We start from the raw sequence: 16754 nt of genomic DNA, 5'->3' as shown, positions 1-16754 counted from the left end.
CTGCAGGTCTGGTGGGCAGATTGGGAGCGCTTTGCGGGGCGTGCAGCCTTTGGGGATTGCCTCGGTGCGCGGAGCTTCTTGCTCACACTCTCATCACCCGGGCGCCGGAACCGGAAGTCCAGATAGTCCTTTTTCAACTACTTTTTGGTACTTTTACAATTGCAAAATGACGAAAAGTTATTTTAAATAGAAGAAAACTCAGGAGAAAAAGTGAATTGCATATGAGCCCAGACGTCATATGTTGCAACTGTGAGATGCTCATTTCGGTCACAGATACACCTTTTCACTTTTTCTCCTGAGTTTTCTCCTGGGTGATATTTTCATAACTTGTCATAAAATGCCTTTGAGCCACCAGCAAGCAAGACAATACTCAAAATAAATTTGATAGTACCTTTTTACCAACTTTTGGGTACTTTTTTCAATTGTAAAATGCTGAAACGTTAGTTTAAAAAGAAGATGAAAATATATCTTCTAGGAGAAAAACTTTATTGCATGAGGGCCAGGGGGGCCTTATACAATTCACCGTTTTCCTATGTTTTCTCCTAGGAGATACTTTTTCATCATCTGTTTAAAGTTTAAAATAAAGTTTTAACACTCTGCAATTGAAATTGCACCAGTGGGTGAAAAGTACTGTCAAATTATTCTGTGTATTTTCTTGCTTGCTGATGGCTAAAAGGGCATTTTTTATAAGGTGTGAAAATATCAGCTAGTAGAAAACTGAGCAGAAAAAGTGAGTTGAATAAGGGCCATGAGGTTTTTTCACACCTAGGTGATATTTTGAGGATACCTTTTCACCTACTTTTTGGTACTAGTATGTCAGTTGCCAGTTGCTGAAAAGTTATTTGAAAAGCTATTTTAAATTATTTTAAACAGAGAAATGAAAAATGATCTTCTTGGAGAACACTTAAGAGAAAAAGAGATTTGAATAAGGGCCCATGGCCTCTAATTTATGAACTTTTCTCTTGCGTTTCATCCAAGGAGATAATTTTTCATCTCCTCTAAAAATAACTTTTCAGCAACTGCCAACAGAAAAGGTACTAAAAAGTAGATTAAAAATTATTTCAGACTTATTTTAAGTATTGTCTTACTTCCTGGCAGCTTAAAAAGCATTTTATTCATATGGTGTAAAATGATCTCCGTTGATAAAACTCGAGGGAATAGCTAATTCAATAGAGTCCCCTATCTATAGGATACTTTTTCACTCTCTATCCCACCAGCAAGCAAAGTACAACTCAGAATGGCCCATATGCAATTCATTTTTTTCATATCTCCTAGGATATAATTTTTAGCTTTTCTTGAAACTAACTTTTCAGCATTTTACACTACCTAAAAGTTGTTGCAAAAGTATTATCAATTTTATTTTGAGTATGTTCTTGTTTGCTGGTGGATTGAAAGGCATTTTATGACAAGTTGTGAAAATATGACCTAGGAGAAAACTCAGAACTCAGCAATTTTCAATTGAAACAATACCAAAAATAAGTGAAAATGTGCTATGCAAATTATTTTGAGTGTTTTCTTGCTTGCTGGTTGTTTAAAAGGCATTTTATTTTCAAGTTGTGAAATTATGACCTAGCACATCATTTAACTCTATCAGCCATTAACCACCCTGGCGTTCTGATTAAATCGCCAGGGTGGCTGCGGGAGGGTTTTTTTTAAATAAAAAAAAAACTATTTCATGCAGCCAACTTTCAGTTGGCTGCATGAAAGCCCACTAGAGGGCGCTCCGGAGGCGATCTTCCGATCGCCTCCGGCGCCCAGAATAAACAAGGAAGGCCGCAATGAGCGGCCTTCCTTGTTTTGCTTATATCGTCGCCATAGCGACGAGCGGAGTGACGTCATCGACGTCAGCCGACGTCCTGACGTCAGCCGCCTCCGATCCAGCCCTTAGCGCTGGCCGGAACTTTTTGTTCCGGCTACGCTGGGCTCAGGCGGCTGGGGGGACCCTCTTTCGCCGCTGCTCGCGGCGGATCGCCGCAGAGCGGCGGCGATCAGGCAGCACACGCGGCTGGCAAAGTGCCGGCTGCGTGTGCTGCTTTTTATTTGACAAAAATCGGCCCAGCAGGGCCTGAGCGGCAGCCTCTGGCGGTGTTGGACGAGCTGAGCTCGTCCAGACCGCTCAGCAGGTTAAAAGGTATTATTTTTTACAAAACGTTGTTTTTTTCTACCTATATAATTTGTTTGGCTAACACGGTACAGAAACTTTTTTGCTACTATGACCTAGGAGAAAACTCAGGTGAAAAAGTGAATTGCATATGGGTCCCTGTATTTTAAACCACTAGCAAGCAAAATACTCCAAATAATTTTGATAGAACTTTTAGGTACTCGTTCAATTGTAAATTGCTTAAAAGTTATTTTAAAGAGAATATGAACCTTATTTCTGAGGAGATAACTCAGGAGAAAAAGTTAACTCTTTTTGGGCCATATGCAAATCACTTTTCACCTTTCACTTTTCTCTTAGGTGATATTTTCAAAACTTGTCATAAAATAATAACTTAGAATAAATGGCAGTACGGTGGCGTAGTGGTTAGCACTCTCACCTTGTAGCGATGGGCCCCTGGTTCAAGTCCCAGCCAGGGCAATATCTACATGGAAATTGTATGTTCTTCCCATGCCTGTGTGGGCTTCCTCTGAGCACTTTGGTTTCCTCCCACATCCCAAACACATACAAATAAGCAAATTAACTTTCCCCTAAAATTGGCCGTAGACTACAATACATACACTAGACATATGACTATGGTAGGGATCAGAGCCAAGACAAGGTCCTCCAGCACCCAAGGCTGAGACACCAAAGTGCACCCTCCCCAGCCGTCACACACTGATTGCTATTAGACTAAGAGATGGCCCATGGCCCTCAACACCTTAATTTCTAGTTATCTAACTTGCAGTCACTTCCGTGTATCCCCTTTTCTTATTTCTCTCTGCTTCAAACACAATAGGGGAATGATAGCTGAGTGAGTTGTGTGCCCCTTCCTACACTGCGCCCTGAGGCTGGACCCTCTCTCTCCTCTGCCTCGGCCCGGCCCTGACAGGGATTAGAGTGTGAGCCCCTCTGAGGGACAGTTTAGTGACAAGACAATATACTCTGTACAGCTCTGTGGAAGATGTCAGCACTATATAATAGTTGTAATAATAAATGGTATTTCACAGCAGAGTGCAGCCACACTCAATCATTCTGGTGTGACAATATTTAGTGTTACAGACCCCGCTTGCCCCTTTATTATCATAGCTCCAGTGCATGGCTTACCTCCTGCAGTGATGTCAGAAGGTTCTGTGTCCTGATCTGGAGAAGGTTTCCTATCAGAGGCAATGGAGGAGGTCCAGGTGGAAGCTGTGCTTGTTTCTTGGACTTCCTTTTCCCCCATGCTATGCAAACCAAGCACAGCACAGCGATGTAGAGGGTCACACTAGAGAACCACATGTCTTCTCCCTGTAGGTCTGCAGATCTATGCTTCTTCTATGGAGAGGGGTTCCCTTTATATGCAGCATGGGGCATGACGCTGACATATGGGACCATACAGTCACCTTTGTGTCAATAGATATTTCTGCTGACGATTTTGGATAGGAAATAGCTCATTATGAAATAGTGAGCACCACATTGGCTGCCTTTGGCATAGCGGTCTCAGTGAGGACATCTGTAGGCTCAGAAATATTCAGCATTGTTTGCTCTATTCACATACCATGACTCTGAGGGCAGATAAGAGCTATATCTGCTTATCTATAGTGCTGTATTTATTGAGTGACAGTGACTGCAGGTACAAGTGAAATCAATAGCTGCTACAACAATCTAGGAAAAATTACAGGTAATACTATTAGGGATTAGTATAATTATATTGTAGATTTTCCCATCAAAATTTGCATTTTTGCTTGATATTTACATGAGATATTATAATATAAATATATTTTGAATTTCCACAAGAAGCACAGTAAGGACTGGTTCACAATGGCACTTTATGGTAAACGGATCTGTGAAAGCAGAAGGTGCTGATTAGCTGATGGGAAAAATGCCAGTGCTATGTTGATGTTGAGAAACACTGTTCTAGAGCTAGGATTCAGGTCCAGTTTTGCACTTTTGGCCACCCAAGGGCATTATCACCAACGGCACCCTGACAAACAGCAAAAACCCTTCCATATAGACTCACTTTTATTGGTCCCAGTAATCAATGCATTTAAAGATGCTTATTAACGATGCAATTTTACTGAACAATCAACCTTCTGATTGATTGGATTGGACAGGGTTGATGGTGCAAACTGATTACAAATGACCAATTTGTCCATCGTTTTACCAATTTGTTTGGTAAATTGATTACATCTGAAATGATTGGAATGGTTATAATTTTTATTTCATTTATGGATGGATTTATGGACCAAATCAATGCTTTCCACTCTGATAGATTGGAGCTGGGGGAGAGGGCGGAATTAGACCAAAAGAGTGGCCAACGGTGATGAGGAGTGATAGCTCAGGTCACAGACAATAAGCTGCCCACGTTTTCTGCCCCTTCAGTCCCAGACACTTGCCTGACCATTGCGGTTCACATGTTTGGCAGCTTCACTGCATGAGTGTGCAAGCCCGCCCCTCTTTGCCTGGTGCCCTATGCGGCCATGCTAGTATTTACATAGCATTGACTTCTGCAGCGATGAACAGAGTCAAGTGACTAGTGCGGAACATTGATTGATACATTTCAGATGCCCCCCCCCCCCCCCCCGACCCCATCACCAAGGTAGATATTTGCTGGCTAGAACAGTGTGCTTTGTAGGCAGTGTGTTGTGCTACAGATCCGTTTCTCATTGTCCCCAATGCAGTGCTTCAGCCCCCATTTCCATTTCGCTGGACACCGCTGTCCGGAATAATCGCTGCAGCACCACACTTGTGGTCCGTTCAGCGGAGAGTGCGGAATGGATCTGTTCGAATGGACCAATGTAATTGGATCCATTGGTTAACATTGGTCCATTCACATCCTTTAACGGACCATTTTTTGTGCCAGTGTGAACTGGGCCTGAGTTATTTCTAGAAAATGTATTTTCTTATGCCCATTGACCTCAAAACCTTGGTAAAAATCTGGTTTTGCATGCCTGCCCATAAATTGCCGCGCATATACTCTTTTGTGTGAAAAATGTGTTTTCTCACGCCCACATACTTCAGTACATTTGGTGACTATCTGTTTTCTTGGAACTGTATATCCTGTGTGCAAGGCTTTAGCTGCACACCTGGAACTAGCATGTAGCAAGTGGAATCAGGACTCCTAACCTGCATACAAGTTCTGAGCCGCTTATACACAGAGAAAGCATGAGGGTCACACTTGAGTCCGCGGAGAGAGAATTACCACAAAAGACATTTAGACAACAAATTCAAAAGGGACCCAGCAATTGTACTGTGTTTGCGCTCAGGTTTACTATGTGAAAGAAATCAAATTAACCACTTCAAGACCATGGGCTTACACCCCCCTAGTGACCAGGCCATTTTTCCCAAATCAGTGCTGTGCAGCTTTGACAGCTCGCTGCACAGCCATACAACTTAGCATACAAATGAGTCTTACCTCCTTTTCTTGTTCTTAAAAGGACATTCTTTTGAAAGTCTCTGATCGCTCCTGCGATCTTTAGTTTTTTTTTATTTATTTATTAACAATTACCCTTTTTTTTTTTAAAAAAAAAAGCCCTATTTACTTTAATCCCCCCTCTCCCCCCAAATTGTCCGTAGACAGTGATCGGCGCACAGTCCTATGCCTACAAGGCATAGAACTGTGGAAGGGATTAGATTGTGCGGCCATCTGAGGGACAGTGAAGTGACAAGGCTGTTACTTGTACAGTAATGCGGGAGATCTGCAGCGCTGTTTACATTTAATTTCCCCCGTAGCTCTGATCGGAAGCCTGCCAGCCACAATCACTGGCTGGCAGGCTTACTCCTGTGGCCGCCTCTCTCCCCCTGCAGGGAATGGTGCTTAATCGAGCGCTCGTTCCCTGCAAATCTGGCGCATCTCGAGATGACACAATCCTGCATTAGGCGGTCCTGGGGGAGCTACTCTGTGGCCACAATTCTTTGTTAAACGGTCACAGAGTGGTTAAAGTACAGTACAACCTCCGTTATCCAGAACTTAGTTGACCAGAATTCACAACAAGCAACCAGAAAAAACAATCCTGGCCTTGCAAGATGCATAGATCTACTTTTACACTTCTTTATACAGTAATAAATCTCTGTTATATTAAGTTTAGCCTGTGCTTTGTCTTCATTTGTTTTTAACCACTTCAGCCTACAGCTTCGAAAATCTTATGCATCCGAGCAATGTTCACCTCTGATTCATTTGCTAATAACTTTACCGCTACTTATCAAAATTAATTGATCTATATCTCGTTTTTTCCGCCACTATTAGGCTTTCTTTAGGTAGTACATTTTGCTAAGAGCCACTTTACTGTAAATACATTTTAACAGGAAGATTAAGATAGAAATGGAAAAAAAAATCATTATTTCTCAGTTTTTGGCCATTATAGTTTAACCCCCCTGGCGGTTTGCAAAAAATCCACCAGGGGGCAGCAAATCTTTTTTTTAATTTTTTTTTTCTTTTCATGTAGCGAGACAAAGTCTCGCTACATGATAGCCGCTGCTCAGCGGCATCCCCCCATCCCCCCCAAAGAACGGGATCTCCTGGAGGGCTTCCCCCGTCGCCATGGCGACGGGCGGCATGACGTCACCGACGTCATCGACGTCGTGACGTCATTGGGAGTCCCGGCCTACCCCTTAGCGCTGCCTGGCACTGATTGGCCAGGCAGCGTACGGGGTCTGGGGGGGGGGGGAGCCGGCGCGGCGAGCGGAGGCAAATAATCGCCGCAGAGCGGCGGCGATCAGACTGCACACGCAGCTAGCAAAGTGCTAGCTGCGTGTTGCAAACCAAAAAGTATCCAAATCGGCCCAGCAGGGCCTGAGAAATCCCCCTGCGCGGCATAGCCCGTGCTCAGCACGGGCTTACCGCCAGGGAGGTTAAAATTAATACATGCTACAGTAATTAAAACCCATGCATTTTATGTGCCAATTTGTCCCGCTTATTACACCATTTAAATTACATCCCTATCACAATTTATGGCGCCGATATTTTATTTAGAAATAAAGGTGCATTTTTTCAATTTGCGTCCATCACTATTTACAAGCTTATAATTTTAAAAAATTTAATAAGATACTCTCTTGACATGTATATTTAAAAAGTTCAGACCCTTAGGTAACTATTTATGTAGTTTTTTTTTTTTAATTGTAATTTTTTTTATTATTTTTTTAATACAAAAATGTATTTGGGTAATTTTAGTTTGGGAGGTAAATAGCCAATTTTAGATGTAATATAATGTATTTTTTTTATTCAATACAGGTATGTGGGTGCAGTTTACTATTTGGCCACAAGATGGCCACATTCAAAAAATTCCTAGATGCGAACGATGTCGCATCTAGGAACTAAAATGAAGAGAAGAAGTTTCCTGGGGGCAGAAATACCACGCTCTCTGATGAGAAAGCGTCGGTATTTCTGCCGGGGACTTAGATCGGTGAATGGGAATTATATTCCCATTCACTGATTGGGGGGGCAGCGGGAGGCAGCGGGAGCGCGCCCGATCGCGCGCACCACACGGCTGCAGCACCACTGCCTATCTGGGCGGATATATGCGTCCAGATATGGCGAAGTGGTTAATTACCGTATTTCAACATTAAAGTGTAACTGTCGGGCATAAAATAAAAAATCAATTCTTTATTTTTATCTGGTAAACAAGTAATAAGGATGCTAATCAGGCAATCCAAAAGTTAAAATCTCTATTACTTTTCTTGTTTATAAATGATCATTCCCCAGTTTACCTGACTCTTATTTGGTACGTTGCCGCAAAAAGGAAGTTGCAGCAGGGCATGCTGGGTTGTCCTTTTTTGCTTCTGTACATTAGTTAAGTCTGTGGGAAAATAAAGAAGCAAAAAAAGACAACCCAGCATGCCCTGCAACTTCCTTTGTGTGGCAACATACCAAATAAGAGTCAGGTAAACTGGGGAATGATCATTTATAAACAAGAAAAGTAATAGTGATTTTAACTTTTGGATTGCATGGTTAGCATACTTATTACTTGTTTACCAGATAAAAATAAATAATTGATTTTTGATTTTATGCCAGACAGTTACACTTTAATACAGAGTTTATGGCAAGTGTACGGTGTGGAGTATAGTACTGTTTATTAGCTTGGCCTATTTTTAACATTGACTCTCAAGCAACCAGAATCTACACTTATCCGACATCAGCCAATCCCTGCTGGTACCTGATAATGGGGGTTTTACTGTAAAGTTAAACACTAGCAACAACTGTTATAAAGTAACTGGTTAGAAGGAAAACCTGGACAACTAGTTCACTGGAACCAGCGAGGGAAAGGCTGTGTGTGCAATGTACTGTAAGGTTATCTACAGTTATTGGGTATGTCTGTGGAGAAGAATGTGGAAGAGAATGCCCTGGGAGCTGGATCTGGTGTATTACCCCAGAATTTAACCACTTCAGGACCATGCTTGCCCGCTTGAAGGAGGAAGTGCGCGTAGAGAGGCTTGCAACGTGTCCAATAGGACGTGTGCAAGCTATGTGGAGCGCTGGGAGGACGGCGGAATTGTGGGTAAATAACCCATTATTATCTACGGCTCATTTTAATTACAAATTCGAGCCCTTAGGAACTTGTGATTATTCATGAGCCCATCCCTGTGGATGATCTCTCTCATGAATTCACCAGATGCTGGGACAAGTGGTGACAGGAAGAAGCTGAGGGTACAAGGTGTGAAACCTGCTCAGGGTATACAGAATTGATACTGGTAACAAGACACATATTTTTCAAATGTGCTATTAGGACAAGAAGAAGGAGAATGGTTTACCTCCTAGCCAAAAAATAAAGAAAGTGAGTCAATCAGAATGAAAAATACTGACTTTCTTTAAAAAACATTTTGCTAAAATGTTCCGATTAGTGTACCTGATGAAGATGGAGTATTCCACCGAAATGTGACGTAAATAAATTCTGCATTTGAAGTTCTCATCCTACATTTTTTTGCTAGGAGGTTAGTAATCCAGGTTATTATTATTAATCCTCCTTCTCCTTATCAAAATACACATATGATTATATTTAGGCCCCTTTTGAGTTAGTCTGGGAAGGATTTGAGCCAAATGATGAGGATCAGTGATGAGCAAAAATGCAGATATTCTTTTCACATTCATTATCATGAAAATATTGTAAAATTCAACTTTAGAGCTAAAATGCCATTGAAAATGCTTTTGTAATTTGTTTGTGAATTTTCACAATAAAATAAAAGATTTTTGTACTTTTTGCAAACTTTTGCGGTAAAAATAACGCTTTTTCAAGAATTTGTGCATTGGAAAAATTAAATTTCTTTGACCAATTTTTGCATTGGAAAGAAAAATACAATTTCTTTGACTGGTGGCTGGATAGTGTAATGGTTAAGGGCTCTGCCTCTGACACAGGAGACTAGGGTTCAAATCTCATCTCTGCCTGTTCAATAAGCCAGCACCTATTCAGCAGGAGACCTTAGGTAAGTCTCCCTAACACTGCTACTGCCTATAGAGCGCGTCCTAGTGGCTGCAGCTCTGCTCTGGCGCTTTGAGTCCGCCAGGAGAAAAGCGCAATATAAATGTTCTGTGTTTGTTTGTTTGACCATGTTACAAAAATACAATGCAAATTCCCGAATATTGTCTTGGAATCCAAAATATGTAGTAAAAATATGGATTTTCTTGCATTTTTCAGGAATTTTCACATCGGAAAGAAAAATTTGTTTTCTTGAACCATGTTGTGAAAATACAATATATTTTCACAAAAATTTTCTTTAAATCAAAAATAGCATTTGCTTTGTGAAAATGACTGGCGAAAATTCACAAGCACTGATGAGGTTAAGAAAGAGAAAAGGGTGTTCCCAGGGAAAGTTGGGGAGATATTTTCTGATAGTTGGACTTGCAGGAGATTCTACAGCTCTTAACACAGTGTACCAGTACCTACATTTGAATGTCTGTAATGAGATATACAACACTGCTAAATCCATGGGAGAGAGGAGGTGTCCCAAAAGAATAAAAAAATTAAAAACAGTTTGAAACGGTAAGAACTTTTAGAAGCCGGCTCCCAAAATGATAAAACACAATAGTAGGTAAAAATAGAGAGCGATAGGTTAGCCTACCTTTTTTGAAGAATGAGCCAGTCGTACAGCGACTACTAGAAAAGGTATTTTAACATTTTTGGGTACCTCCTTTCAAAAGTTTACACCTCAGTTAAACGTGCACTTTGTTAGTTTCTCCCCGTTTGTCTGTTAGTACAACCTACATCAAAGAACTCAATCATCTGGAGAGCGACCACCACAGGTGGACACCCCAATCCAAGCGGAAGTGAGAATTTTCTGCAATCCCCAAAACATGAGTATAACGCCCAATCCCTACTCTGCAATGTGCTATTAACAGATTGGCTCCTGCTTTTTTCCCTTTGTCTTTTTCCGGTATCCTAAGTGCTCCCGGAAACCTACCAAGCCTGAAATGGTAAGAGTGTCTTACCTCAATGACAAATGCTCCTAGCCCCGCATGCTATACCTATACCTCTGCTTTACTTCGAACACTTACATTGACCTGAGGAAGCAAGAGTGTATTCATCTTAATTGTTTCAAAACAACGACTCCTTTTTTTAATGTATATCTGTCTGTTGTTGAGGTAAGCTACTCTTATTTTTAAAGAAGAATTAGCCATATTATGCCAGGGAAAAAACACACATATAAGTAGATAAATACTTCATCTACTTACATAACAGATGCATTGTACTGTCCATGTTTTGATTTCAGTGAATTTTATAAAGTAAATGAAGAAAATCATGTTCCTGGTGGGGGCCATGTCTTTTTCCCACAGTTTGAGACTAAATCCTGATGTCATTTCCTCCCTTAACTTTTATTTCTTTTCTCCTCCAATCACTGAGTCACCTCAGCCTTGCTTGTAACCACGAGTGAGCAGAGGATCATGTTTCAGCTAGGCAGCTTCACACTACAGTCTGCTCAGCCAATCAGTGAGAAGTAGGAAAGTGGGAGGGGAGATGACAAGTCTCCCCTCTCTCACTGTCTTTGGCAATGGCACAGAAAAGAGCCTGGGGGACTGAGAAAATAGAATAACAGCAGAGAGATTTCTGAATAGATTGGAGAGCTTGTACTTCATGGTGAGATTTCTGGCAGCATTTTAAACAAACTGCAGTGTTTAAATAGAATTTGGTTTTGTGGCTGACAATCCCACTTTAACTGTTTTTAGATGTTTTATTCTTTTGGGGCACTTCCACCCTTCCATTGATTCTCTTTCTGACAATGTTTCATTATCCATGATTGTTTTTTATTGAAAAGCATCTTACATACCTACAGAGATCACCACATAACCGAGTGAAGATGGGATTTCTGCACAAGCAATTTACCTTGCTTTCTAATAACAAACTACACTATACGGGGCTCCTGGTATCTCTGTGTTTTCTATCCCCTCTCTGGAAAGCAGTTTATCGTTTTCAGATCCCTCTCTATAAACACTTCTAAATGCAGCCCATTTCGTATTTCTTGCTTACCTGATCATCTGCCAGCCTTCTCCAGCTGCCATGCCCATTCCAGTCTCTATGCATGGGACTTAAAGTGAGTGAAAGTAAAGTAAGAAAATAAAAACAAAACAGATACTTACATAAGGAGAGGGAAGGCTCTGGGTCCTTTAAAACCTTCCCGTTCCTTTCCTGGTCTCGTAGTTCCTGCGCTGGCTCTCCCGTTAGTTGTCTACGGCTGATGGGTCACTCTGTACAGCGTATGCATAAACTCTCTTGCCCACTCATGCATGTGCAGTACGTAACTGCCCATCTTCGGGAGCACTCAGGCACCCAAGGACTTCCAAAGCTCCCCCCGTAGCAGCAGAGAGCAGTCTCCGACCCATCAGTCAGAGACTGCTAACAGGGGAGCCAGCACAGGAATGACGGAACCAAGAGAGAAGCAGGAAGGCTCTATAGGACCCAGAGGCTTCCCTCTCCTTAGATAAGCTTTTTTTGTTTGTTTTTTGTTTGTTTTTTTCAGTTTAGACTCACTTTAAGTCACATGTGAAGAGAATGAAATGGGCATGGCAGCTGGAGGAGGCTGGCAGGTGATCAGTTAAGTGAGACACATTCATATTCTGCATGGGTGTTAACAGAATAAATATGGGAATAGACAAAGAAGGACCATGACTTATTTGTATAAGGAAAGACAGAGAGGGACTCAAAAAAGACTTTAGATCGCAAGATGGAATCCAGTCATAATGTAATAAAATTGGTAAGTCTTAGCTTACCTTGACAGATCCACTGATTACAAGATTCACACTTTTATTCAGAACAAAAATGTACAACTTGTTTCACGGCCATCAGACATTGGGTCAGAATTCATAGTAGCGTAACGTTCTGAGTGACTAGACAGTCCAGGTGCTCAGAGCTTTATGCTACTACGAATTCTGCATAGTATACTGACCTGATGAAGCGGCTGTTGGCTGTAAAACGCGTTGTCAATTTTTGTTCTGAATAAAAGTCTGAATCTTGTGATCTGTCAAGGTAAGCTAAGACTTATTGGATTCCGTTTTGCGATCTAAACTCTTTTTTGGGCACCTCTTGGTTTTACCGTTTACTTATCATTACCCCATTGGGGTCAGAATTTTAACATTTTATTTTAAAATTTTTGGAGGGCTGTGACCAGACCCGACACCCAAAGATGAGTGGGGACAGTACTTCCTCATATGCTCATACTAGTGGTTGCCTCAATTGCAACTCACCATTGTGAGCATTAAATTACTGTGTATCTGTCTGTAGTGTAAATTGGCCCAACATATTGCACCAGATTGGGGTGCTGTTGTCCCTGTGTTTTATTTTTTCCTCCAATCTTCAATCAGCATGACTTATTTGAATCTCCTGCTGCCACGGACATAATTCAGCCTCTTCACCCTGCTGCATCATCCCACCATGACTATAAATACAGGCCGTGCTTCTGGCATCACATTACTTGAGCAGGTAAGCTTGAAGTAGACCACAGCAGTTACCCTGCCCATACCCTCAGCTGAGCTGATTCAGGTCACGTTACCAAAAGTCTTAAACAAGATTTTTAGCTGCGCTATGTTGGTTTGATGCAGACAAGGCTCCCTGAAAAGCTTTTGGATGGGATATCTACAGTCAGTTATTGGAGATGAGAGTAAAAAACAATTTACAATTATATTGATTATATAAAACTGCACCTGATGGAAATGTTTACCATTGTCTGAATATCTTCTGTAATCAGACAATACTGATAGAAGAATTTCCCCTGGGGTTATGTAAATACAATTACATTGGCTGCGGCCCGTAGCATGCCCTGTGCTCATTGCATTCATGTTTGCGCATATTGAATTTGTTTTTGGATATTTCTAGGTTTGAGTAATGTGTTTGGAAGCTGAGGAATGCCTTTAGCATTGCATCCGCTTTCCCAATACACCTGAGGCCAGCCAGCGATAAGGGTCAATGACTGGGGACAGAGTTATCATTACCTCACTCAGACCTGTGTGCTGGGACAGCCTCCGTATAAAATCATGACATTAACCTAAAGACATATGTCACAAAGAGGAATGTGTGGAATGTCCAGCAGTTGCAAGGCTACTTCTCAATCTCTCCATGCAACTCTTCTGACTATAACATTCTGGAATTCCATTTTTTGTTGCTTGAAAAGTGAATAATGTTCTGGCTTTTTCTCCAGGCACCGCAACGACATATGGTAGAATGTAATATATTATTCTGGAAATCCATTTTTATGTTAACGTCCCTGCTGTTTCAAAAAAATCGGCAGGGGGCGGCGCAGTACTTTTTTTTTTATAAATTATATAGATAGCCTAGGGCTAGCTACATGATAACCGCTGTGCAGCGGCATCCCCCCTCCCCTTTCGATCACCTCCGGCGATCAGAGCAAACAGGAAATCCCATTCAGAACGGGATTTCCTGTTTGGCTTCCCTCCTCGCCATGGCGACGATCGGGATGACGTCATCGACGTCATGGCGTTGGAGGGAGTCCCGATCCACCCCTTAGCGCTGCCTGGCACTGATTGGCCAGGCTGCGCAAGGGGTCTGGGGAGGGGCGGCGCGGCGGGTATCGGCGGATCGGCGGGTATCGGCTGCGATCGGATGTTATACGCAGCTAGCAAAGTGCAATGCAAAATTATGCAAATCGGCCCACCAGGGCCTGAGAAATCCTCCTTGGCGGCTTACCCCGAACTCTGTTCGGGATAACCGACAAGGAGGTTAATTATCTGGGTTTCAGCATCAGAAACACTTCCTATTTGTATATTGGAAGGGAGGCGCCCCAAAAATTATAAAATATCTTAAAACAGTTTAAGGTAGAAAAAATTACTTCAAGATATGAAACATAGTTTGGAATAACAAAGACAATGCGTTTCACGGGTATCAACCTGCTTCCTCAGGTCATTCAACAGTCTCTTTAGGCAAATTCCGTGAAATTTTGTGAGTATCATGTTTATTTTCTTTCACGTCTGCCATTGTGCTGACTTACTACATTATCAGGGGGGCTCCTGGTTTCTCCTGTGCTTTTATCGTTCTCTGGAAGATCTGCGGGTTTTCCAGGGTAGATGTATAGCTTGCTATATATTGGTATGCAACCCTTCCCTCACAGTGATGTTTTGCCTAGGCTATTAATAATATTATATTTATATAATAAACATCATTTTACTGAACTCTGTGATTTTTGACAAATTTTCACACCGAAAATAAACGATTTTACATTTTTTGAAAATTTTCATGGTAAAAATCAGTGGTGCTCATCCGGATTCCGGATATCCGAACTACCCAGATAATCCGAACTTTTTCCACTATCCGAACTTTGAAAAGCAATTCGGATATTTTTTAAAATCCGAATAGCACTATCCCACAACCTCGGATTTCCCATCTGAAATCCGAAATCAAGGCGGATAGTTAGTTCAGATATCCGAGCAGAAGCCAAAATCACCTTCAATGGCAAAAATCCCTTTCGAAGGGAGGGAGGGAGAGACCACCGAAAGGGATTTTGACCATTTAAAGAGACTTTTGGAAGCATTTTAAGGCATTTTCAGGTCATTTCCGGTTTTCTATCCAGATATCCGAATCCGGACGGATATTGGGTTCGGATATCCGAGTTTACTCGGATAACACAAAGTTCGGATTTGGATATCCGATTCAGATCCGGATATCTGGGTATCCGGATCAATTCGGATTTTGAAAAGGGGTATCCGAGCACCCCTGGTAAAAATATGGATTTTTTTTAGTTTCGCTAATTTTCACCATATTGTGAAAATACAATGTATTTTTGCAAATATTTTCTCAGAATCGCAAATGGCATTTTCAGTGCAAAAATTACTTTGACAAAAATGCACAAGCAACACTGGTTGGTGGGAATGGTATCAAGATTTTTTTAGTACTCTAGCTACGTACACACATCCGATAATTGTCGTCCATCGGGGGTTGGTTAACAGTCCCTTGTGCGATCAATAGAGAACATAGCTGTGTAGACACATCCCTAGCCTTGAGGCTGGTGATGTGTTCTGTTATTATGGAGCAGAGGAAGGACAAAGATTGGTGCACAATGCTGGCGCTTTTATCGATGGCGGGTTTAAAAATAGCATTGTGATTGGTCATACTCAGGCATCGGAGGTCATTGAGGATCCAACAAGATGGATTCTTAACAATACTCAAGCAAGTTGTACACACTGCAATCATCAACTGAAATGGTCGTTATCGCCGTTTCAGACAATGGTTTTTGCATGTGTGTACATGCCATTTAAGCCTACTGGATGTAGAAGCTACGTCCAGGAGGCCATCTGCGCTCCCAGCCGTGGATCGTTAGCCCAGGAATCAATGAATCGGGACATGGTGCCAGATGATTAATTCCTCTCCCCTGCAGAAAAAGCGACTACTTCTCTCGGAAGCCTCGCTTTTTCTGCCTCTTGCGTCCCCCTACGTCCCTCTAAGCGTACATGTTACGCTTAGAGTGACGTCATGTAAAAAAACTCATGGCTGCCATCTTGTGGCCAAAAAGTAAAACTACATCTAAATGTAAAAAAAATAAATAAAAATACATATATATTTACATAAAAAAAAACTTTTTTACATCCCACCCTCCCAAAAATACCTACATAAATGGTTTAATAAAAAAAAAAAAAAAACATTACAATAAAAAAGACGTAAAGATTTACCTAAGGGTCTAAACTTTTTAAGTATCAATGTAAAGATTAAATATTTCATTTTTTTTAAATTATAAGCTTGTAAATATTGATGGATGCAAAACGGAAAAAATGCACTTTTATAGACAAATAAAATATTGTCGCCATACATTGTGATAGGGACATAATTTAAATGGTTTAATAACTGGGACAAATGGGCAAATACAATACTTGGGTTTTAATTATGGAGGCATGTATTATTTTAAAACAATAATGGCCGAAAAAACTGAGAAATAATGATTTTTTTTCCCATTTTTTTCCTATTCTTCCTGTTAAAATGCATTTACAGGAAAGTGGCTCTTAGTAAAATGTACCTCCCAAAGAAAGCCTAATTGGTGGCGGAAAAAACAAGATATAGATCAGTTCATTGTCATAAGTAGTGATAAAGTTATAGGCTAATGAATGGGAGGTGAACATTGCTCGGATGCATAAAGTGAAAACAACTGAGGGCTTAAGTGGTTAATGGGCAATTTGGTTGTCATGAAGGAGTACCTCCCAAGAAAACAG

This window comes from Hyperolius riggenbachi, chromosome 8 (genome assembly GCF_040937935.1).
Source record: "Hyperolius riggenbachi isolate aHypRig1 chromosome 8, aHypRig1.pri, whole genome shotgun sequence".
Taxonomy (NCBI): domain Eukaryota; kingdom Metazoa; phylum Chordata; class Amphibia; order Anura; family Hyperoliidae; genus Hyperolius; species Hyperolius riggenbachi.
The sequence above is the reverse complement of the archived record's forward strand: the minus strand, read 5'-3'. Positions refer to the sequence as shown.